The sequence below is a fragment of the Phoca vitulina genome, unplaced genomic scaffold (assembly GCF_004348235.1).
Source record: "Phoca vitulina isolate PV1807 unplaced genomic scaffold, GSC_HSeal_1.0 scaffold68, whole genome shotgun sequence".
Lineage (NCBI taxonomy): Eukaryota > Metazoa > Chordata > Mammalia > Carnivora > Phocidae > Phoca > Phoca vitulina.
The window spans coordinates 1,263,474-1,289,762 of NW_022589771.1; the positions used below are offsets into that span (position 1 = coordinate 1,263,474).

Consider the following 26,289-nt stretch of genomic DNA (forward strand, 5'->3'; position numbering starts at 1 on the left):
TTAGTGTAACACCTGGAACATAATAGATTCTTAAATTTTGTTGAAGAAATGAGAATAAACCCATTAATAATCTGTTGATGGTGGTGACCTTTTATTTTCTGTATTATATTTCCTCTTTTAAAGGGACTCCCAAGGGCTTCATAAATAATTTACTCTTTGGTTTTGATAAAATAGGATAAGCTTATCTGTATTAGCTTTTCTGGAAAGTCTATGGGAGTAACCGCTGCTTTCAAAAGGTACATGTGTTCTTAAGCAAGTGTGAATTGTGAAGAATGTGTATTATTGACAGTGATTTGAATTGTAGGTTCAAGTGTACTAAAATATGTGTTTTGGTTCTAGGAATAATTTGATGGAGTTTGGTTTTTGTAGTTTTAGAAAATGGGTAGATTTGGCCATTGTTTCAAAAGATTTTTGAATAATAAATTTTGATTTATTTAAGAAGTAAAATCCTTTAAAAGGAAAGCCCCAACTAAGAAAGCTAAAGTAAAAAGTTACTGCTGTTTAAGGTTTAGATAGTGTAGATCAGTTCCTCCAAAGGTGTAATTTAAGATTTTACTTCTTGTAGGTTTTCATGCTAGTCTTTTAAGAAAGTGTAGCGATCTATATCATTATAAAGATCTGTGTTAGAGATTAGATTAGGGAGAAACACAAATTTATCTCCATTTTTACACACCATCCACAAAATACACTGCATGGAATCAGTTACTCAATAAGTAGACACTTAAAAATGTAAATATTTATCTTGCTAATACAAACCTAGATCTGCTTTGTATAAAGTTATAAAAGCTAAAAAAATGTGTTGCTGCTTGCTGTTTCTCTAATCTGTTTGTTATAACAAGTCCTTCAGGAAGTAGTATTTTTCAGGCTATGTTCAGCTGACATGTTAAATTCATATTTGTACTTCTATATTAAGCATTAATTACTCAGTTTACATGTGTATGTTAGTAAAATTTACTTTATAATCTCACTCCTTAGTGGTAAAATCCTTTTTTTTTTTTCTTTTTTTGAGAGAGAAAGTGAGCACATGGCGGTGGGGCAGAGGGAGAGGGAGAGAGAATCTTAAGCAGGCAAGCAGGCTCCATGCCCAGCTTGGAGCCCGATGCGGGGCTCGATCTCACGACCCTGAGATCACGGCCTGAGCTGAAATCAAGAGCCTGAGGCTTAACTGACTGAGCCACCAAGGCACTCCTAAAATTGCTTTTAATCTTAAATCTTTAAATTCTTCCTTTGGTTACTTCTGTCACTTTAAATATAGTAATGTGTTTATAGCTCTGTTTTATTATTTAAAAAAACTAATGACTGTCCTCCCAGAAAGATGAAATCAAATAGCTCTCTATAGTACTACTTGTCCTGCCAATTTCTGTTCCTCTTTTAAAGTTTTTTCTGTTGATTATTATTAAAATTTTATAAAATTGATTTAAACCTTTCTTTCTTGACCTATCACTTTTAGACAGTTTCTCTTGATTTCCCAAGATACGCAGTGAGGGTTTTAGTACCTTTTATATTTCTTCCTACCTCAGACTTTACCATTCAGTTACTTTTACATGGTATGGACATAGTTTTACTCACATACACATCTTTCCTTAACTATAATTGAATTCTGTGTTTTGTTTTGAGATTCTTTTGAATATTGAAAACAAAAAACTGTACTGGAAAAAGACACAGTCTATTAGGACCTATAGAGAGGGAGATGTAATAAGTTTGTTCCACTCATAGGAGAAATGTTAATCTTGGGACTGAAGGGTAGTGTTGCAATGTGATGGTTGATTTTGAGAAATGATTTAATTGTATGATACTGTATGAGTTGACACGCATTCAACTTTCACTAGAAAGTATTTTAAAAGTCTCAGATGCAAAGTAATTGTTTATAACCGTTGTCACCTTTGGTCTATGCATGACCCTTTCATTCTAGTATTCTAATAATAAGTACCTATGAGCCCCTGTTGCCCAGCTCAAGAGTCTGACTTCGTCTGCCATTGTTCGCCTCCCTCCCAAGTGAGAGGGCTGCGTACAGATACGGTGTTTGTGGTGAGCTGTTGGACCAGCACGCTTTAGTTCAGTGAGTGTGAATTGGGGTCCTGGCAAGAAGGTTCTCATTCTTCCGTTGCCAGGTTGAAGGGGCCCCAGTGCGCAGTGCGGACTGCTGCTCTCGCCTGTCTAGCCCTTCCTAGGCATGTGGCTTAGCATCCTCACAGGGCATTTCTCCGGCTTTTGCCCGGGGGTGACTGTGTTTCAGTGGCTGCAGTGGGTACTTTTACAGCCATTAGGAGAGGACTGGCTGTGCAGCACATAGCTGTCTAGTAAATCCAGCCAACTCCTGTCCCTTCTTCTACTCCAGTTTTCTTTTCTCACCCAGAATGGCACCTGCCACTGCTGCTGTGGTTCCTGGTGCCAGTTTTCAGCTGTAGGTCTGGCACTCCTTTGATTATTGATCTGATTTCATTGGTCTTTAGTTTTGAAGAAATCTGTCAGAATCTTTGGATCACTGTTAGGTCCCTATCCTATGCTTTAATCAATTGATTTTATTTCTGTGACTCTTCACTACTATTTTGGTGAATATTATGGATAATATGAATAAGTTCGCTTAGTCTATTTAGTGCTCTCGATTTTCTTTTTTAGAAGCACCCTCTTCTCCCACCTCAGCTTCTAGGTGTGGTGTTGGTTCCTTTCCATGCTGGTGGTCTTAGGATTTTTTCAAGCACTACTCCGACTCTGAACTCTGTTTACTAGTGAATTCTGGTGGCGAAGTTGACCCTTGAATGATGCAGTTGAAAATCCAAGCATAACTTTTGACTCCCCAAGAACTTAACTAATAGCCTCCTGTTGACCAGAAGCCTTACAGATAATATAAAGTCAATTACCACATATTTTCTATGTTGTATGTAATATATACTATATTTTTAAAAATTAGCTAGAGAAAGAAAATGTTACTAAGAAAACCATAAGAGAAAATACATTCACAGTACTCTATTGTATGTATTTAAAAAAAAAAAAACCTATATAAGTGGACTCGTGTAGTTCAAACCCATGTTGTTCAGAGGTCAAATGTATATATTAAGAAGTAGGTGGCCTTTTTGGTCTCAGTAAAACTTCCCTGCTTTAAGTGGTATACTTGAAGCGTGGCACTTAAGGTTGTCCATGTGAGAAGCAGCTCTGTTGAAAGTCAGCACCTGGACTTGTTTCTGCCTTTGTGACTTGTGATTTGGGCTCTGTTTGGAAGCGCTTTTTTCTCTGTCCCTGACCTGTCCACATGTTTTATCTCCCCATGGACAGACAAATGGCCTCTCTTTGTTACCTCAATTTTTGGAGGATGGCTGCTTATGTCTTTGAGGTGCTTCCCACCCAAGACTCTTGAAAGTGAACTTTTTAAGGGCACCTGGCTGGCTTGGAAGAGCATACAGCTCTTGATGTCGGGGTTGTGACTTCGAGCCCCATGCTGGGTATAGAGATTACTAAAAATAAATAAGCTTATAAAGAAAGTGAATTTTTCATAATGTTTGTTTTTTAAGTCAGACCAAATATACTCCCTAAGTGTGTTAAATCTGTCCTCTTGTTTTCATACGATATGGAAATTGACAAGTAAATATTTAATGCAGTTTAAGGTGGGGGTGCCTGGCTGGCTCAGTCAGTTAAGCATGTGCCTTCAGCTCAGGTCATGATCCCAGGGTTCCTGGAACATGATTCCAGGGTCCCCGGATCGAGCCCCACATTGGGCTCCCTGCTCTTTGGGAAGCCTCCTTCTCCCTCTCCCTCTGCTGCTGCCCCTGCTTGTGCTTTCTGTCTATCTCTCAGTCAAATAAAATCTTAAAAAAAAAAATAATGCAGTTTAAGGTGAAGGCACTTAAGAACAATGAAACTATCAGTTTTGTTTTTTTTAAGATTTATTTATTTGAGAGAGAACAAGAGAGAGCACGAGCGGGATAAAGGGCAGAGGGAGAAGCAGACCCCCCCCCCCCCCGTCCCCGATGCGGGGTCTAGGATCATGACCCCGACGCAGGACTCTGGGATCATGACCTGAGCCAAAGGCAGACGCATAACCAACTGAGCCACCCAGGCACCCCTGAAACTTTCAGTTTTATTGCCTTGATAAGCACAAGACAAAATGGGGTTTTAACCCCCAAGTTACTTTGCAAGAATCTTTTTTTGTTTTAGCAATATGCATTAATTATGATAACATTTAGCTAAATAAAGGCTTGATCAGTCAACTTTTACATTTCCACAATACCTGATGAGGGAGCAAAAATATGTTTAATATACAACAGCGAGTATTCATAATGTTCTAGGTGTCTTTTTTGTTTCTGCAAGGGGAAGGGGAAGAAGATGGGATCATACCCCCAAATTGAATTAGTTGATCCACAAAAGTACAGTCCAAGATTTAAAAATTTATGTCTCTAATACAGATTTAAATAACAGTTTACCTTCTATTTTTATAAGCAGACTTATGAGAATGAGGGGGGGAGGTGTGTGGAAAGCCGCAGGATAGCTCTTAAGTTGGAGAGTATAGATAACCTACTGGGTTTAACCTTTTGTAAAAGAGGGTTAGCAAAACAAAATGGTGGCAGGCTTATTTTATGGAATGCGGTTTTACAGACTTGACCAAAGTAGTTGCTCAAAGTTTTTTGAATATTTTCCAGATTAGATGGCTTCAAATTAAAAAAATGAAAACACATTTCTCTCTACTTGCCATTTTCCAAAACTATAAAGCTACATTGTATATCTCCATAAAATACAAAATCAGTATGGTATGATTTGTTATTTCAGATCATCTTGGATGATTTATTACTTGGCATAATAATGGCCTGTTTAGACATATAGAGGGTAGAGCCTATTTATATATATTGAGCATCATTAGCTGCAGATGAGAAGTTATCAGTTACTTTATTTTATTTTATTTTTTAAAGATTTTATTTATTTATTTGAGACAGAATGAGAGAGAGAGAGAGAGCACATGAAAGGGGGGAGGGTCAGAGGGAGAAGCAGGCTCCCTGCCAAGCAGGGAGCCCGATGCGGGACTCGATCCAGGGACTCCAGGATCATGACCTGAGCCGAAGGCAGTCGCTCAACCAACTGAGCCACCCAGGCGCCCGAGAAGTTATCAGTTACTTTAAATATTTTTCTTTTTATGTTATAAGGGAGAGTGCAGTTGAGATTATTTAAAAATTTAATGATTAATTGTATACTTAGAAAATTTATTTTCTTTACTAGGAATTCTAAAATATAAATGTTATATAATGAAGATTTATTTAGTGAGTTAACTATTTTTCAGCATTTTAAGTGTTTAATTTTGGATTCTAACAGTAATACTGACACTTCTCCTAAACTCCACAATATAAGTAGCTTTATTTTTTTTATTTTTTATTTTTTTAAAGATTTTATTTATTTATTTTGACAGAGAGAGAGAGACAGCGAGAAAGGGAACACAAGCATGGGGGGAGTGGGAGATGGAGAAGCAGGCTTCCCGCGGAGCAGGGAGCCCGATGCGGGGCTCGATCCCAGGACCCTGGGATCATGACCTGAGCCGAAAGCAGATGCTTAACGACTGGGCCACCCAGACGCCCTATAAGTAGCTTTAAAAATAATTGATGAGAGGGGCGTCTGGGTGGCTCAGTCGTTAAGCGTCTGCCTTCCGCTCAGGTCATGATCCCGGGGTCCTGGGATCGAGCCCCACATTGGGCTCTCTGCTAGACCGGGAGCCTGCTTTTCCCTCTCCCACTCCCCCTGCTTGTGTTCCCTCTCCAGCTGTCTCTCTCTTTCTCTCTCTGTGTCAAATAAATAAAACCTTAAAAAAAAAAAAAAAAGAATTGATGAGAAACTAAACAACATTTAAATTCAGGATATTTTATCCTGGAGCACCTGTCACCAGGCAGACGATGTTTCCTTGTATCTCTAGGCCCTTAAAGAAAATAAAAGTGCCAAGGTTTTAATTTTTCCCCCTTCAAGGATGGGAAAATTTTGTGATATGAAGAATGGTTAGGAGATGGACCAGGAAACAGTCCTTGTTTACATGGAAAATGCCTTTACTGCTATTGATTGGAAGACAGGTTTAGGATTGCTTTATCAATGTGGAGGGAATAAGAGAAGCCTGAACCTGGGAGAACTAGCCAAAATAGTAAAAACCCAGGGGTAAGAGTGTGAATTAAATTGATTTAAAAATCTTTCCTTTTTATTTCTCTTCTTGCCTTTATCCTTAGTATTTTTTTTTTTTTTTTAAAGATTTTATTTATTTGACAGAGACACACAGTGAGAGAGGAAACAATGCACAGGGAGTGGGAGAGGGAGAAGCAGGCTTCCCGCTGAGCAGGGAGCCTGATGCGGGGCTCCATCCCAGGATCCTGGGATCATGACCTGAGCCGAAGGCAGACACTTAAGGACTGAGCCAAAGGCAGACAGTTAAGGACTGAGCCACCCAGGTGCCTCTATCCTTAGTATTAAAGGAGGTTTGTGAGCATTCTGGGTAGTTAAAAAACCACACCAAATAATATCTAAAGTTTGAAGTAAATGGAGATTGAATCTTTCAGGGAATGGATTAAATGCTTTAGGTTAGAGTGATTTGTAAACCTTTTTTAAGCCTTGGTTAGTAGATGCTGTAGGTGATGGCATGGGGAATGATTCTGAGCTAATCTTTTTTGAAAGTATATTTCAATATAATTTTCATATGTACAACAAACCAAGACACTTAATTGATACCTGAGTGATATATTGATTATTCATAGATACTGTGTTTGAAGATCATTTGGGAGGACTTTGATTTTCACCTACAGGATCTTTATGCACTATTTTTCTAAAAGTATGGTTTCTTTTTTAATAGCATTAGATGATCTTTAAGGTTTCTTCCAGCTTTAAAGTTCAGTTATTGATCCCTCTCCTCCCTGTAAGAAGCTGACTCTGGTTTGGTTTCATTGGACTTTTAGTGATTTTCATCCAGAATCCCTCAGTAGAGAGAACATGAGAAGAAATAAGGAGAGAAGTGTGAGTGGTGGGTGCTTGAAGATGGTGGAAAAGTGGCTTCAGTTTTCTTAAAGGGGAAAATAATTTGCAGTGATACAGAACCAGCATGCTGTTTTCTTTCAATCTGATGCTCAAAATCTGCTCTGTGTCTTAATTCAATATATTTTACGAATGCTGGAAGTCTTTCTGGAGACATTTACAAACATTGTGTGGAAAAACATATTTAAAAATTGCTAACTTCTCCGTGTGGGATGAATCTGTACTCCCATTTAGAAGGAGATAATTGCTACGATAGGTGGGACAAGTTGATCTATTTTAAAATAAAATTGTATCTTTTATGAAGATAGAATTATAAGGCACAAATGGGAACTGTGTCTCCTTGACATGTTTCAAAGCATTTCTCTGAATATGTGAGATTAAAGAAATTCTCTCAACCAGTAAGAATTGTCTGAACACTGATGTTCTTTAAAACTCTTTGTAGCTGTTAGTATGTACTGACAGAGGTTTTCTTTATTATTAGAAAATTTACATATGAATATAATGTGTTTATATTATGCTTATATCTTAGTTGAACTTGGTTTCAAGATGAGTCTTATTTACTTGGTCCCAATTTGCATATTCTGAGCCCTATAGGTTAATGCTTAATTTGAGTTTTATTATTTTAAAATTATTTTTGAAATTATATGTTAACATGCATCATAATTAAAAACAGAATGTTATTTCTCTTCAGTCTGATAAAGTTTAAGACTTCCAGCAAGCCATGTGTTCTCTTATGCCCACCTTTTATTTAGTCTTTCCATAATAGAATAAATACCCTTTGTAGGATTCCTTTAAAATGTAATGTTTGAGAATCTATTTGAAAGTATAGAAAGACATTTACATAATGCTTGCTTTTGAGTAGGTGGGGAAAAAGTTGAAATGTTGATCCCAGCTTCTGTTAGAAAAACTCATATCTATATAGTAAAAAGTTAAAATTACAACAAATACACTACTTTAACTGTATTCTGGATGTATTACCATTGGATTGCTTTTGGAATCAAAGGTGAAATATGATTTTAATCCTTTACAATTGCTGTTAATTTTGCTCTAAACCTGAAAGTGTTAACAGCAACTTGAAAATGTGACAAAGCTCAATTTCATTTCTTGTTTATTGCTTGTTTTCCTATTGGACAATTGGAAGTAGCTCTGCCCTGGCAACTAAAATAGGCTATTTGCATAACCTAGTTTGATTGGCTAGCATTCTGACTAACAGTTCCAATCATATGGTGTCGGTTTAGTGGTAGGCTATGCTAATTAGCCGCTGTTGCTGGGGTTCAGGATGGTTTCTGTGTGCTGTTCTGCTGCATTGTGTTGCCTGGTGAGAGACATTGATAAATGAGTGTTTAATGATCTGCAGCAGTTCCCACTCACTGCGGGCAGGCGGATTTTAGAACAGAAGTGGAAATAAGGATTTAATTGCTCTGTTAAATACCTGTAACCAAAGTATGTGTATTATATTACAGAAGTTAACTTGTACAAAATCTTTATCTAATTAAATACTTTAGAACATTAAAGGGAAATATTTTAGCTTTGTCTCTTAAAATATAACTCAGGTAACAGCACTATGCACAGGTTTTCTAAAAACCCTGTTCAGTAAAATTGATCATTTTTTTCCAGATTAGAAATAGTACTGTTGCAGTTAAGTAGCATATTTAATTTTTCTCATGCTTTTGACGTTTTATAAAGGTACATGTTTGTTTTTAATAAATTGGTGCAAGGTTTTGGGCAGAATTTATCTTGTACTGCCCATGTAATCTAGCAAATAGGAGCATAAACTTGAGCTCCTGGTTCATGTTCTTCTGTTCAGGTGGAAGATCAGGTGTATTCACCACCTCCTGCTATTACTACCTTTCTAATTTACGTCAGATGTTTTAACTATTGCTTATACTATATTATTTTTGGTTTAAGTCTTTTTGGGGTAATGTTTGGGAGATTTTGTAGGGAATACAAAACTCAGTGCTTTATTCAAGGAACATAAAAGGTAAAGAATAAATACTTGCAAAGTTAGATAAAAATACAAAATAGTCATACAGAAAGTGCCATAAAGATTTATCTAGAAGAGTACAGGAAAAAAAAAAAATCAGGCATTTTAAGGATAGGGACATGGGAGATGGATTGAGTAGTCTGGGAAAGGCTGAAAGAGGAAACCCATAGAACTTGTGTTAAGGTTTTAAATATGGCTTAGGATTCAAATAGCTGGAGAGTAATAGGAAAGAAGAACATTTTAGTGTGAAGAATAGATAGCAATCGAGTAAAAGTCATCTTTCTGGTATTCATTTGTCCAATATAGGTAGTCACATTGATTGATCAAGGGCCCCAGTAGCTTAGCTATTTCAGTGCCTGGGCAAGCAGGCTGGTTGTCATTCCCTTAAAATGAGAGCTGCAGTTTTAGTGTTCTATTTCTCATTTTCTTTGGCTTTTTTTCACTTTGTTTTGCGACAACCAGTGCTTTTCCATTTTTGTGTCCATTGGTTAAAGCATAGGACTTTTTAACTTTCTTTCATCCCTCCCTTCTGGCCCTAGAGCAATGAAACACAGGATGGCACCCAAAATAATTCATGTGAATTTAGATGTCTGTATCAAATCTACCACTTTCCCCTTTAATTGTTCTGTCTTTTATTTAAGAGCCTGGTTAAATTAGATAGACAAGCTAATTGGACAGTCTTATAGCCTTGCAAAGAATAAGAACAATTAAATATTAACATTTGATTTTTAAAATATTTTCCTAGGCATATATACTTTATTCACCTACATAGTCAAAGGAACGTAGACTCTTGGACTCAGGAGATTTATAAATCTAATGAAGGTGGTTGAGGTATGTCTTTAAACTGTATCACATGGTAGAGTATCCACAGTATAAGAGAAGTGGAAATTCAGAAGTGGGAGTGATCCTTTTTGGATTGGGAGTAGGAAAAGATTTGTGGTGGAAGTGGTATTTTCCATGGTCTTCGGGAATGGATAGGATTTTAGCAAGTGATGCTGTAAGGGTGTGGAGGATGCTATCTAGTTGAAGGTGGAGGCCTGTTTAGAACATTTTGTTGACTAAGGTTGATGGTAGAGAGACTATTGTTGAGGGCCATGAAGGGTGGACAGCATAGACTTTGAAGTTTCTCTTGTAAAAAGTGGGGGATTTAAAAATTCTTTTAGCAGTATTTCAGTTTTACTAAAACATGTCTTCTGTGAATGTTTATAAATTTCAGAATAGACCTTGCCTTGATTTTAAAATACTAAGGTATGATACTGAGTAATTTCAAGATGTTTGGTCTAAGCAACTGGAAGGTTTGAGTTGCCATCACATGAGATGGGATATGCCATAAGAGAAGCAGAAGAGGGGGCGGGGTGTACCTCATAAAAAGTCATGTTTTGGATGGGTTGCAACTTTTTTTTAACAGCCTTATTGTATTATAATTGACATATAATAATTTCACATGTAATAAACTTCCCCCTATTTAAAGTGTATGATTTGATGAATTTTGACATCTATCACCCATGAAACTTTTACCACAACCAGGATAATGAACATATCCATTCCTCCTTCAAAAGTTTCCCTGTACTTCTTTTTAATTCTGTTTCTTGTTCCTTACCTCCTCCCCTCCACCCAGTCCCTAGGTGACTATCAATCTGTTTTCTGTCACTGCACATTAGTTCATTTTTTCTAGAATTTCGGGTAAATGGAATCATACACTATGTTGTCCTTTTTTGTCTGGTGGTTTTCACTCAGCACAGTTACTTTGAGGTCCGTCTGTGGTGTAGTACCTATCTAGTTCATTTTTTTTTTTTTAAGATTTTATTTATTTATTTGACAGAGAGAGACAGCGAGAGAGGGAACACAAGCAGGGGGGAGTGGGAGAGGGAGAAGCAGGCTTCCCCATGGAGCAGGGAGCCCAATGCGGGGCTCAATCCCAGGACCCCGGGGTCCTGACCTGAGCCGAAGGCAGGCGCTTAATGACTGAGCCACCCAGGTGCCCCTAGTTCATTTCTTTATTGCTGAGTAGTCATTGTGTGGATATATCACAATTTATCCATTCACTTGTTGAAAGGACATTGGGGTTGTTTGCAGTTTTTGATTGTTACAGGTAAATTGCTATGGAATATTAATGTACAAGTCCTTGCATGCTCATGTTTTCATTTGTTTTGGATAAAAACCTAATTATGAAATGACTGGATCATATGGCAGGTGTATGCTTCACTTTTTAGGAAACTGCTAAACTGTTTTCCAGGGTGGTTGTGACAATTTATATTCCTACCAGCAGTGTACAGGAGTTTCAATTCTTCCACATCTTGCCGTATTTAGTGTGGCCAGTCTTCTCAATTTTAGCCATTCTAGTAGGTGTGTAGTGATATCTCATTGTGTTTCCAGGTGATTAGTGATGTTGAACATCTTTGCATGTGCTTATTTGCTCTCTACATGTCGTCTTTGGTGAAGTGTTTGTACAAATCTTTGACTTTTGTTCTTACTGTGGAGCTGTGAGAATTCTTTATCTGTTTTGGATATGTCCTTTATCAGATATGTGATTTACAAAGATTTTCTTGTAGTCCATGGCTTATCTTTTAATTTTCTTTAAAAAGTATTTTGAAAAACAGGTGTTTTACATTTTTATGAAGTATTATTTATTGATTTGATCTTTTATGGATCATGCTTTGGAAAACATTTGCCTAATTGTCCCAAGATCTTAAGATCCTATTTTTTTCCCTCCCTACAGATTTTATAGTTTTGGGTTTTACATTTAACTGTGATCCATTTGGAATTAATATTTATAAATGGTTCTGCAAGGGGTAGCTAAGAGATCACTTTTTTTTTTTTTCAAATGGATATCCAGTAATTCTAGAACCATTTGGCAAAAGGACTGTTCTTTCTCCACTGAATTACCTTTGTATCTTTGTCAAAAATCAGTTGTGGGTCTGTTTCTGTTCTATTCCATTAATCTGTTGGTGTGTCTTGATGCCAATGCTGTATTGCCTTTATTACTATAGCTTCATAATATGTATTGACATCAGATAGTGTTCGTCCTATGATTTTCTTCTTTTTTAAAATTACGACTACTCTGTGTCCTTTGCATTTCCATATGAACTGTCAAATCATTTTGTGACTTTCTATAAAGAAGCCTACCAGGATGTTGACGGGGACTGTGTTGAATCCATAGATAATTTTGGGAAGAATTGACATCCTAAACAATGTAGAGTCTTCAGACTCATGCACATAGTAAACTCTCCCTCTAATTAGATTTTTCTTTAATTTCTTTAATTTTTCTAATTTTTAGTGTGCAAGTCTTTGACATATTTTGTCCTATTTATATTTAAGTATTTCATATTTTTGATACTATTATTTTTTTTTTTAAAGTAGGCTCCATGCCCAGCGTGGAGCCCAGCACGGGGCTCAAACTCAGGACGCTGAGATCATGACCTGAGCCAAGATCAAGAGTTGGACTTTTAACCTACTGAGCCATCCAGGCCACCCCTGTTATAAATGGTTTTTAAATATTAGTTTCTGATTGTAGTTGCTAGTACATAGTAATACAGCTGATTTATGTACGTTGATCTTGTTTTCTGCAACTTTGCTATAAGTCACTTACTAACTTCAATAACTTTTTTAAGATATTTATTTATTTATTTGGCAGAGAAGAGAGAGAGAACAAGCAGGGGAAGGGGCAGAGGGTGAGGGAGAAGCAGGCTCCCTGCTGAACAAGGAGCTCGACCTGGGGCTCGATCCCAGGGTTCTGGGATTATGACCTAAGCTGAAGGCAGATGCTCAACTGACTGAGGCAACCAGGCACCCTCCAAAAGCTTTTGGTAGATTCCATCAGATTTTCTATGTGGATGATTCTGTTGTCTGTGATGAGAGACAGCTTTGCTTCCCCCTTTCCAGTTTGGTTATCTCTTATTTCTTTTTTTGCCTTTCGCATTGGCTGGAATTCCATGGAATATAGAATACATATAAAACATAGAATACAGTGTTGAATTGAAGTGATGAAAGAGGATTTCCTTGTCGTTTTCCTTATTTTAGAGAGGGAAACATTGTCACCACCACTAAGTGATGCTAACTGTGGAGTCTTGTCGTTGTCCTCTATCAGATTGAGGAAGATCTTACTTCTAGTCCTAGTTTGCTGAAAAATCTTTTTTTTTTTTTTTAAATCAAGAATGGATGTTGGATTTTGTCAGGTATTTTTTCTGCATCTATTGAGATTACCATGTGTTTTTTTTTTAAGTTAATTCGATGAATAACATTCATTTCTGAATGCTAAACTGACATTGCATTTCTGAAATAAAGGCCACTTGGTAATGATATATTGTCCCTTTTTTTAGATTGAAGGATTCAGTTTACTACAGTTTCGTTTAGAATTTTTGCATCTTATGTTCATGAAAGTTAATTGAGGTTTCATTGACTTTTCTATGTTGTTTTTTGTTTTTTCTTTCATTGATTTCTATCTACTCTGGATGTTCATTATTATTATTTTTTTTTATTCTTTAACTTTGGATTTCATTTGCATATTTTTTATTAAGGTAGAAAACAAGTCATTGATGTGGTATGTTTTGGTTTAAGTGACGCTGCAATGTATTTTCTATTTTTCCCATCTGTTCTTTATTCCCACCTCCTCTTTCTGCCTTCTTTGGATTAATTGAATTTTTTTTTATGTTTGATTTTTTTTTCCCTTTGTTGGCTTATTCATTTTAACTCTTTGTTGGTTTTTTATTATTACTATTATTTTTATTAACATATAATGTATTATTTGTTTCAGGGGTACAGGTCTGTGATTCATCAGTCTTACACAATTCACAGTGCTCACCATAGCACATACCCTCCCCAATGTCCATCACCCAGCCACCCTATCTCTCCCACCCCCCTCCACTCCAGCAACCCTCAGTTTGTTTCCTGAGATTAAGAGTCTCTTATGGTTTGTCTCCCTCTCTGGTTTCATCTTGTTTGATTTTTCCCTCCCTTCCCCTATTATCCTCTGTCTTGTTTCTCGAATTCCTCATATCAATGAGATCATATGATACTTGTCTTTCTCTGATTGACTTATTTCGCTTAGCATAATACCCTCTAGTTCCATCCATGTTGTTGCAAATGGCAAGATTTCATTTTTTTGATGGCTGCATAATATTCCACTGTATATACATACCACATCTTCTTTATCCATTCATCTGTTGATGGACATCTCGGCTCTTTCCATAGTTTGGCTATTGTAGACATTGCTGCTATAAACATTGGGGTGCATGTGCCCCTTTGGATCACTACATTTGTATCTTTGGGGTAAATACCCAGTAGTGCAATTGCTGGGTCTATAGGGTAGCTCTACACATTTACCCATGTAGTTACCTTTTCTAATGTTCTTCATTCTTTTATTTAGGTCCTCTTTCCATCTGAATTCATTTTCCTTCATCCTTAGTACTTCCTTTAACATGTTTTGTAGTGCAGGTCTCCTAGTGACACATTCCTTCACCTTTTGTGTATTTGAAAATGTTTTTATATCGCTTTTGCTTTTGACAGATATTTTCACTGGGTATAAAAATTCTAGGTGATTCTTTTTTCTTTAAAGAATTTAAAGATGTTGCTCTGTTTGCTTGCATTGTTTCTTTCAAGAATTCTTTCATCCTTATTCTTGTTCCTTTCTACATACATGTCTTTTTTTTCCCTGCTGCTTTTAAGATTTTCTTTTTATCAATTTTAAGCCATTTGATTATGATGTACCTTGGTGTAGCTTTATGTTTCTAGAGCTTGGAATTTGTTGAATATCTGGGCTGTGGTTTTGTAGTGTTTATCAAAATTGGAAAATTTTGGCTTTTGTTCTTCCAACATCTTGTTTGTTTACCTTTTATCAAGAAATTTAGTTACATATATGTTAGGGTATTTAAGATTGTCCCAAAACTTGAAGAATGTCTGTTAAATTTATTTTAATCTTCTTTTTAAGATTTTATTTATTTATTTTAGAGAGAGAGAGAGCGTGAACTGGGGGAGGAGCAGAGGGGGAGGGAGAGGGAGATATTCTCCAGAGACGCTGTGCAGAGCACAGAGCCTGATGCGGGGCTCGATCCCATGACCCTCAGATCATGACCTGAGCTGAAACCAAGAGTCAGATGCTCAACCAACTGAGCCACCCAGGTGCCCCTTAATCTTTTTTTCTATTTCTTTATGTTTTGACAGCTAATTTAGGTGTTGAGTAGTCAGTTGGAATTCTTTTTATTGCTATCTTTTTATTGCTATCTATTCAGGTTCACCAGTCTTTTCTTCTGCAGTGTCTAATTTGTTAATCTCATCCAGTGTGTTTTTAATTTTACGCATTGTAGTTTTAATTTGTACAAGTTCAGTTTGTGTCTTTTAGAAAATATTTCTGCAATTTCCCTTAACTATTTGAATATGTGGAATATGGTTATAATACTTGTTTTAATGTCTTTACCTGCTACTTCTAAGGGCTATGTTGATTCCAGATTGATTTTTTTTCTCTCATCATGGGTTGTGTTTTCCTGATTTTTTTCCATGCCTGGTAATTTTGATTGTGTGCCAGACATTTGTGCATTTTTACTTTGTTGAGTGCTGAGTATTTTTATATTCTTATAAATTTTCTTGACCTTTTTTTCTGGGAAATAATTTGATCTTTTGAGTCAGACTTCTGAGATTTTGTAGGTGATACCAGCAAGTATTTAATCTAATTATTCCTCACTCCTGAGAAGATACTACCCTGTATAATTTATCTTGATGCTTCCTAGTCTGGTTGTTTTGTGTGTGTGCGTGTTTGTTTGTTTTTAAGATTTTATTTTTAAGTAATCTTTACACCCAACGTGGGGCTCAAACTCACGACCCAGAGAGTAAGAGTTGCACGCTTTATTGGCTGAGCCAGCCAGTTTGTTGCCTAGCTTCTCATAGCTTGCTGGCCATCTTTGGCATTCCTTGGCTTCTGCTGCATTATCCTGAACTCTGATGATGTACTTCCTGTGTGCGTGTCTGTCTTTGCGTCCAAATTTCTTTTTCTTGTAAGGGCACCAGTCAGATTAAGGCCCACCCTAATGACTTTATCTTAACTAATTATATCTGCAATGACCCTCTTTCTAAATAAGGTCACATTCTGAGGTACTTGGGGTTAGCATTTCAACATGTATTTTGAGGGGACACAATTAAACCTGTAATATCCTCCCACCCCCCGACATACCACTTTTATGCTCTTAGAGTCTTACTTTTGTTCCTCCCTCCTCTTGGGCTGCCCATTTTCCTTTCCTCTGCATAGCTTACTTTAAAACCCCCTACTAGTTATAATTAATCTGTATTTAGAAGGCATTTTTATTGTGCTTTTTATTACAAGTATTTACATGGCTGTTTGTTGCACAGACTTGTAATAGTTTTGAAGAACTGGAAAGGACTCATTTTTGGAATTGTGTCCTAGTTCTTTGCTCCCACCCTAGTACCACCTGTAGAACTTTATAACTAGTGGTTTCTTGAACGGAATGTATTAAGGATTGTGTCTAAGTAGACAAGTTGTAGGAGGGAAACATTTAAGTATTTAGGAAGGATTGGAGGTTCAGGAATCTGGAGTTAGGGAAGCCACTTGGGAGGTGTTTCATAGTAAGCCAGACATGCATGAATTTATTAAACAAGTACTCATTGTGCTTACAGAAGTACAGAAGCCTCTAATAGGTGTTAGGAATAGATAGACCTGTGAAAATACCAGAATCTGCCTTCTATTCTTACGGAATTTACTGTCTGTGAAGAGTTATGAGGTAAGAGAACAGAGAAGATGCATACAAAGGAATTTCCTATGGAACCCTAGACAAAACTTGAAGAATGATTAGTTATTCAGGGTAGAGAATGAAGAAGAGTCAAAGAAGCATGAGATCAAGCCTGGCTGAGTGAGAGAGTATTTTGTTAGTACAAATGGGAAGTCAGGTAAAGGCCTTCTGTTTTAGGGAGGAAGATATATAAAAGATAGATAAAATGATAGACAAAATAAAGGGAAACTCTTAAGTAAAAATTCCACACTGCGGAAAATTCAGAAATGAATAATGAATGGTAAACATGGGTCTTGCTTTCCCATAAAAGAGAGCTCATGAGCAGTTAATTGGGTGGAGGGGCTGATGTTAGAGTCAAGAGCAGGGCTTCCTGCTCTTGGTAGGTGATATCCTGAAAATGTTTGAAGGAGGAGTGAAAGGGCTAGGGACCTGGGAGGGGATGCTGGGATGATCATTTCTATTTCACTGATGAGGAAGCTGGGGCACAGAAAGCTAAGAAGGGTGCTCAAGAACATAGGTTGTAAGTGTTGGAGCTAGAATTCAAACCTGGGTAGTATGGGTTTTTAGTTCTGTGCTTTTAAGGCAGTACTCTGAGCTTGTCACTAATTTTTTTCTTTAAATCTAGTCACTTATTTAATATGTCAGGTTTCTTTCATAAAGAAACTGGAATGCTATGAGAAAGTTAGAACATCAGCCTCACTTGTCCCTGATGGAAGACAGGAATAAAAGTAAGAAAACCAGAGTAATTGTGTTAAATTCATAAAATGTACAGAATGTATACCTGAAAATAATGGAACTATTTATGATCAGTTAGTAACTAAGGAATATTCTGGTAGATGTCAGGTGGTTTAAGATAATGAAATGGTGTGTGATACAAGCAACAAATATCGAGCATTTATTGTGTGAAGCATTTCTCTTGGTGCTGGGTATGTACTAGTGGGTGAGACAGAGTCCTTGCTTTCATGGAGCTTACATTCTAATGGATAGAGATAAACGTCTAAACAAGTAGATAGTTGGGGGAGCTGCAGTTTTTGCTAGGAGGGTCAGGGGTGTTCTCTCCGAGGGAGTGCTTTACTTCTGGTTCATTTCACTTGTATCAGATGAATATGTGTCCGTGGGTTATTCCAGTTTATAGTGACAATCACTGTCTTGCATAAGATCTTGAAAACCTATTCTTGTATCTTGAACAACCACTCTTTTTTCCAGTTGGAGTAGAGGAATGACAGTTGTCCATATGAAAGCCCAGGAAGCTCCAGATAAGAAAGTAGTGATTTGTAATCGCTGTCCATTTTCTCACAAAGCCAAGAAAGAGGCGGGAATTTAGTGGTGTCTGGTCTTCTCAATATTGGCAGTCTTAACATTCTTATTATTGTTCATTTAGGGGTAAGGACTTCTCTGCTTTTAAAACAGTGGGTAGATTTTGCCACCAGAAATGTCTTCGGCATTAAGAAAAGAAAGTAGTAATATGCAGAAGATTTAGTTGATGAAAATCCTTGCTAGTGACCCATACATACTATCCATATTTCTCAATAGTTAATGTGGAAGAACATTTTATAACTGAAAGTTGGAAAAAGTTTTCTGAGCCCTAGGCCTCTCAGTTCACTTATTTTGAATAAAATAGATTACACTGCACTGCCTCATTTTATCTATTTCCTTATTGTTGCAATATTTTTGAAAACAAAGGCATATTAACTTTTTTCTAAAACATTGAACTATATGCATAACTATTAAATGCTCACTGCAGCAAGTACAACTCAGCTATCAAGTTGCATTTTTCAGAAATTCAAAAAGAAAATAGCCTGTTCAGGTCCACGGGGGGAATTTTTTTTTATTATTCATTTTGATTGTCATTAAGTAGTTAATGGGGAAATTGGCACTACTTTCCAGCTATTAAAAATATTTTACTGTCTTGACATTTGAGAATTCATAGCATGAAAACAGCTTTCACATCCTTCAGTTTTTGAATTTGTGTGGTGGTTTAGAGCTTATAAAGTACGTTCATATGTGTGAGCTGATGTGACCCTCTTCTAGGTGTTGGAACGATTTGTCATCCCCACTTTGCAGAAAGGACAGCTAAGCCTTGGAGAAGGTCAAGGTCATACTGTGAGTTAGTAGGACTGAGGCTAGAATTTGTTTATGCTTTTTAATGCAGTATTTACTCAGTGCCTCTTGTATGCCATAGGCCTTTTGGTCATTAAAACTAGTAAGTCCTGGCTGGCACCCCTACTTCCTGCTGTTAAAGCACAATATCTGGATAGGCAGAAGGAGTTCCTGCTCTGCTGGTGTTCTCTCTGTAATTCTGGTGCATGCAGTTTTTGGTTAGACTCACTGCTCCACCAGTTGAGATACTGGTCTCGGTGACCATTTCTCCTTGTTAGCACTTGTCCTCCTCGCTAGTGACAGTGACGGCTTGGGAGGGGAGGAGAGGGCACAGCGTTACGTATAATAATCTCCCTACTCTCCTAATAGGAGAAATTGGTTCTTTTGTATTCCCCTCCTCAGTCTGTGTTTCAGTCTCATGAGGTTGGGTTAGTTGAGTCTGGCCATAATAATTTTTGAGTGCTATTACATGCTCATTCACCAAAGATTTGTCAGTGAATGGAAGCTACAGTTCCATCCTTAAGGACCTTGTATCATAGTTGGGGTGAAAGAGATAATAACACAAGCACATGTACTGTAGAAATATATATTATATACATAAATGCATACTATTTCATATTATATAACTATGTGTAATATATAAACATATTAGCATGTGTGTATATATATGCGTATGTATATGAATGATAATTTCAGAGTGCCTCATACTAACCTTGTTGCTTCTGATGTCTCAAGACCTCAAATCCAGCCTGCTGCCTTTTTGATAAATACACAGCCAACACTCCCCGGTTTATGTATTGTGTGAGGCTGCCTTTGTGCTACAAGGGCAGAGTTGATTAACTGCAACAGAGACTTAGTGCTTCACAAACTCTAAAATATTCACACTTTGACTTTAAGAAAAAGTTGGCTGACCCCTGCTCAAACCTTGACAGCCATTGTATTTGAAGTTATGGTTCAGCTTCAAAGCTAGAAAATAAAAGATTGATTTGAGTAGCCAACAGTGATGACAGATGGTTGGAAACTTTGGGATGTAGAGGTAGTTTCCATCCCCTGGGTGTGGGATGGATCACTGGTAAATCAAGAGGTGGAGGTCACTGATTTTGCTTTGAGGTAGGGAGCCTGTTAGTTTTCAGAGAACATTTATTGTTGGTGTTTTCTGTTAAGTGTGAATTGTGTATGGTGATTTAAAAACAGTACATTAAAATGATAAAGTAATAAAAGTGTATATAAAATAAATAATGATATTTGCTCATGTTTCCCTAGAGTCCCACTCTTCAGAAGTATTGGTTAATAAGAGCTGTTAAGAGATGGATTTTTCTGTCTAAATATTACCTTCTTCCAAGTAATTTTTTAAAAACCTGTATTTTTGATCTTTTTTCCCCATTGTGACTTCTTGGTAGACTTGGTTCCTCAAAATGCAAAGAATAATGGTTGTACAGTTGAGTATTTGTTACTTATAATACTAATGTAAAATATTTTAGAAAGGATTTTAATAGAAACCTTTCTGTCCGTTGATGAGTTGACACTGTAGATTTTTACAATTATCCTTTATTCTAATTATTCAAGTACTTGTGTGATATCATCACTATTTTAAATCTTAAAAATTTTAATAAAAATCTTTATTCTACCCATAACCAGATCACCTGGGAAGTATTTGAAAAATACTGATGTCTGGTCTCCATTTGAGACCTAAGAGTCCAAATTGTTAGAAGTTGGGGTGTCTTCTGTATTTTTTTTGTGTGTGTGTGTGTGTGTGTGTCTTCTGTATTTTTAAAAGCTCCCCAAGTGAGCTATTGAGAAGGTAGGACTTTTTATAATATAACTGTTTTCATTATGAAAATTTGTAGGAAAATAAAATCTGTAGGAAAATACGCTTCTAGTATATAGGTCATGATTTCTCCTGGAAAAACATTAGTATACTGAGTTTTTTTGAATTCAGATACTGAACAGAGGAGAGAAATATATGTATAAAACAGGGATTATTTAATTTGGTTTGAATGTTCATATCAGTTCTTTCCCTTTTACCCTCTGCTTTTGTACCTATTCTCCAAAAAAAAGTCTACCCCCTCAAAACCAAAACCACATATTCTTAACTTGTGGGAGGTAACTTTGTATTAGTGCAGATCCTTACTAATGGTAAGTGTCCTATATTTGGTCAGTGTTTTCAAACTTGGAAATAACATTTAAGTATTTACTAACCTTTCTAGGTAGATACTAATATCTGTATTCATTTTGGTAGGCTAACGGGTATAACAAACATACCCAACCTGTCAGTGGTTTAAATCAGTAAAGTTTATTTCTTGCTCATGTAATAGCCCATTGACATCTACACCAGGGGATAACTGCCCTGCTCTATACAGTTATTCAGGGATGCTAGACATTTTTCCTATACTATATACATACATACAGTGTCCAAAGGTCATCACCCTGGGTTTTAGCATCCAGTCATCGGATTGGGAAAAAAGTATGTATACATCGGAGATTTTTTTCCTTTTTAAAGATTTATTTATTTATTGGGGGGGGCAGAGAGAGGAGGAGGGACAGAGGGAGTGGGAGAGAAGCAGGCTTCCTGCTGAGTGCAGAGCCCCAGGCAGGGCTTGATCTCATGACCCTGAGATCACGACCTGAGCCAGAATCCAGAGCCAGATGAGTAACCGACGGAGCCCCCCAGGTGCCCTTACGTGGGAGATTTTTATGGGTTAGGCCTGTAGTACCACACAGCACTCACGCTGATGTTCTGTGGGACAGTCTTAGTCACGGGGCCGTGGTAACTGCAGGGGGAGCTAGCTGCGTCAGTCAGGAAAAAGAAGCGCCTTTGGTTATTGATGAGCAATCTAGTCCATGTGGCAGATGCAGCCACCATAAATGTCATCAGCAAGACAGTGATTTATTCTACGTAGTTATTATTGTTCCTTTACTCATTCTCCCATGTTTCTGCTATATATATATAGTTTCTGATATATATATAATAACCAACCCCCGACCTGTGATCTTTTTTGGGGGTGGGGGTGATGGTCCCTCATTGTTCATTTATGTGATAGTCACGGTTCTTGAATGCAGACAATAGGTACTCATCCTTGGCTAACTTGGGCAGAAAAAATGAATTTAATGGAGGGCTATAAGTTTGCCACAGAATTGATTAGAAAGGTGGAGACTGCTAGAAAAATAAGTAGGAACCAAAGAGGCAGGCGGCAGAGGACACAGCCAGGGTTGAGCCGTAGGCCCTTCTGTTTAGGGCGCCACTCCGTGGCATTTCACAGTGAGTTTCTGTGTGAATGTGCGCTCACTGTCCCTGCGCCTTGCAGGAGTGACTCCTCAAGTTCCTTAACTCTGAGCAGGAACATTCGTTCAGACTTTAGTTACTAGCAAGCCCTGGTTACCGAGGTGTAAGGAAGAGTGAGTTTTTGTTACTGTTTGGCTTTTATAGTACGAGGCATGGCTTTTTTTTTTTTTTTTTTTGGTCTTTCGTGATACCCACAAACTATGAGAGTGCCCTGATAATGAGTGACCAAAGAATGAGAAACATTTCAGGACGTTTTCATCAGGAGAAAAGGTCCCGTGTTGTGGTATAAGATAGGAGACTGTGTTTCAGTCTTAATTTGCCCCTCACCTTTTTGGACAAGTCATTAAACCTCTCTGGGTAGCAAGTGCCCCCTCTGTAAATTGAGGTGGGGTGGTTGATATGTCTAATAATACCTATTTATCCACTCATTAAATAAACATTTACTGAGTGCCTTTATGTTCTGGCATAATACACATGAGTAAGATATCTTAGCCTTCCCATAGTTTAGTGGGTGAGTGGATAAATCATTCTAATATAATTTGGGTGAAGTGCTCTAAATAGCTCAGCCCAGGGTGGTAGGGTAGCTCATGAAGAGTACCTCATCCAGACAAGGAGGCGAGAGTGTTGTGGTCAGGGGATTCAGAGGTCGCTGTTTGCTTCGTGCACCCATTCATTTAATCGTGTCTATGTGAAATCTTTGCATTGTTGTAGTTAGAATACACAGTTCAGACCAGTCTTTCCCTCATTCATGGGTACTGATTGTGAGGACATACTGATTACCTCAGCACAGAGCATGCTTGCTGTGTTTACAGCAGAAGAGTAAGGGAAGGATGAAGCAGGGGAGTAATTCACTCTAGGATTCTGGAAAGATTTCTTAGAGAAGATGACATTAGATCTGAGTCTTGAAGTTTGAGTTCAAGATTTCTAGGAGCAGAAAAGAGGCGAACAGAGACTGTATTCTGGGCAGGAAATAGTTCTGTGCAGGCCCCGTCAGTGCCCCTGAGAGTAAGGATGCCTGTGGAGGGACAGGATGGAGAGAATGGTAGCCACTGAGGCAGGAAGTGTAAACACTTAAACCTGGAAGCTCTGATGTTTTAAAGTGTCGGGGATTTTGAAACTTTTTAAGGATGCAAATTTGACAGCATTGGGGAGAATTAACTTAAGGCATGGAGACTAGAGAAGGAGCAGTTACTGTGGAGTCCCCTCTCCTCACTTTCTTCTGAATTAGGCTCTTGACAGTATGAAAGTGAACGGATTTGTGAGACCTTCCTGAGGCCAGAGTCACAGAATGTAGTTAGATTGTGTGTGTGTGTGTGTGTGTGTGTGTGTGTGTGTGTGTGTGTAGGGAGGTGGAAATGAGAGCGTGAATAAGACGGAGGTTTCTAGCTTGAGTGGGTGGATGGGAAGATACCATTTGTAGACGTGGGTCACATGTGGCTCTGTGCCTGCTCTCCAGCCTGGTCAGACCTGGCTCATAGAGGGTGCTGTGCCTTCCAGCTGAGGCTCAAGTTAGCCTTGAAATCTGTCATAGCGTGTGTTCCAGACGGCCACCGCCAGGCTGTTGAGTTTGTACTTGAGGGGAAGCCTGGTTGACCTCTCTGTTATAAGGGATGGGAAGGAGAAGAGGCATACCCTGCTCTGTGGTTCCCTCTCCAGTTTCTCTTTTCTGTGTTTTATTGTCTTCAAAACACTAATCATTTTCTTATATTCTCAAATTTGCTTATTTATTATCTGAGAGTTCCCCTGTCACTGGCAATAAAGTAACAAACCTAGGAGGCCAGAGACTTTGCTCATCATCTTCATATGTATGTCTTTAATGCTCTGAATTTTGTCCAGAACCACACTGTCCAATAGAAACAAAATATAAACCACTTACGTAATTTAAAAGTTTCTAGGAGTCACAGTTTAAAAAACAGTAAATACAAACAGTAACATTAATTTTACTAATATATTTTATTTCACCCAATATATTTGAAACATATTATTTCAAAATTAAAAATTATGAATGAGATATTTTACAGTCTGTTTTTTTTTTTTTCCCCTGGTACTAAGTTCTTGAAATCCTGCACATGTCTTACATTGACAGCATATCTCAGTTCCTCTTAGCTTCATTTCAGGTGCTCCATTAGCCACCTGGGACTGCACAGTGGCTGCCATGTTGGACAGCTCAGGTCTAGAGCATAGCAGGGGCCCAGGAAATACTTGTTGAGTGAATTAATTAGAAGAAGATAGATTGGGTGTTAAAGGCCTATATAGAATGGAGGAAGGCTTTTGTTTTTACAGTGAGGAAATAGAGCATATTTATGTATTTGCTAGACGTGGAGAGAGAGGTGTTAGGTTACCTAACAGGAGACAGAGGGGTTAATTGATGGAGGAAGGCCTCCAAGGAGGTGGTTGGGAGTGGATTCTGTAGGCCAGGTAGGGGATGAAGGTTGTCTTGCTATCTCATCTCCTTTGAAGAGGTATATTCTTTGATTACCTTTTATGAGACCCAAATCCAGTTTGTTTAGTGTAAAATTCTAATTGAATTGTTTTACAACTCTTCCTTTTCCTCATTATAGGTATTAGATAGTTGAGGGTTATTTTAAAAGCCTCGAAAGTGGTTTTCCTAGGGACTTAAAAGATCCAATCATTATATTGTGCACCTGAAACTAGTATTTTTTTTTTTTAAAGATTTTATTTATTTATTTGAGAGAGAGAATGAGAGAGAGAGAGCGAGCACATGAAGGGGGGAGGGTCAGAGGGAGAAGCAGACTCCCTGCTGAGCAGGGAGCCCGATGCGGGACTCGATCCTCGGACTCCAGGATCATGACTTGAGCCGAAGGCAGTCGCTTAACCAACTGAGCCATCCAGGCGCCCTGAAACTAGTATGTTATATGTCATTTATACTTCAATTAGAAAAAAAGTTTTAAAAAGAAAGGAAAATATCTTTTTAGATGGGAGGTGGGGAGAAATGTTATTGGCGTGTATCAACATTTTTACTTTGGTGTCCTTCAACTAGAAAAAGAAGTATTTTCTGTATTAAAAATTAACCAAGTCTGATTTTTAGCATTGTGATATTTGGCATTATAAAATTATATACTATATATGCTGAATATAAAGAGGTTATTTCCCCCAAATTACCCCTCAGCCCTTACATATTTTGAGTTCTTAAACAGTCTTTTTTTTTTCCCCCCATAGTCTCTCATGTTAAGGGGTGTACTGTTAATGTGAGGTAAACTTCTGTTTGAGGAGAAGACATAGGCCTTGTGGGACCTCTTTGAATAGTAGTTTTAGGTGCTTATGAAGGTCACTGGATGTAAGGAATGTGTACAAAATGAGGCAGAGAAATGTAACAACAGTTTTTGAGGTTATGACCTCACGTTTTCAGGTGTTGATGCTGTAAGTGAAACTTTTAAAGATAATTTTTTAAAGCATTGTAATAGAAATTGCAAATATACACATAGGATTAACAGAAAACATCACGTGTTGTAGTTGTTAAAATACTTTATATCCTCGTTACAGCGTCCCTGTATGGCGTTGTACAGGGATTCAAAAAATGTGGTATCCACAACTTAGAAGTTAAGATTATATGTTTTAGAAAACCTAGATGACTTTTTAAAGGAAATCCAGTGACCACAAAGTCACTGGTATTGAAGATGGAGGTAGGCTTTTGCCTGTACTGAGATGGGTGCGTCTCACATTGTATATAGATAGATACGTAATGTTGATCTCAGTGGGGAAGGTGAGATCTCCTTACTCTTGATTGGTACGTTCGGGCATCTGTGGTGACGTCCGAGCTGGAAGTCACTGTGGGGATGGTCATTCAGGAGTGTTCAACCTTTTTTTTCTGCCCAGGTGTCTGGAGCAGATTAGGTTACCTCTGTCAGAAAGAGGCTCCCAGGACAGTGCTTTGGAGACAGGGAAGGAGGAGGAGAGTGGTGTGTATATTTTGTAGCCGTCTCAGATGGGTAGTGCTACCCCCGCTGAAGGGGATGGAAAGGGGCCGTCTGCACGTGGGGCATGTTTTCCCCACAGTCATGGTGCTAAGCTCCGAGCCCGGGCCAGCACCCTGGCCTTCTGCTCCCAGGGCCAGTTTTCTTTTTTTCTGCTTCACCCTTTTCCTTCTCCTTTAAGACTTTTGTACTTTTTCTCCTTTCTCTTTTCAATAAAGTTTTTAAACTGTCATATGCTTGATAAAGTGACAGATACTAGAAGTC

General features: G+C 37.8%; 1 protein-coding gene across 5 annotated transcripts in view; it reads left to right on the plus strand.

The window, feature by feature from the left end:
* Nucleotides 1–26,289, plus strand: part of DYRK1A (dual specificity tyrosine phosphorylation regulated kinase 1A) — a 148,644-nt gene that overhangs the window by 65,422 nt on the left and 56,933 nt on the right. The window lies entirely within an intron of this gene.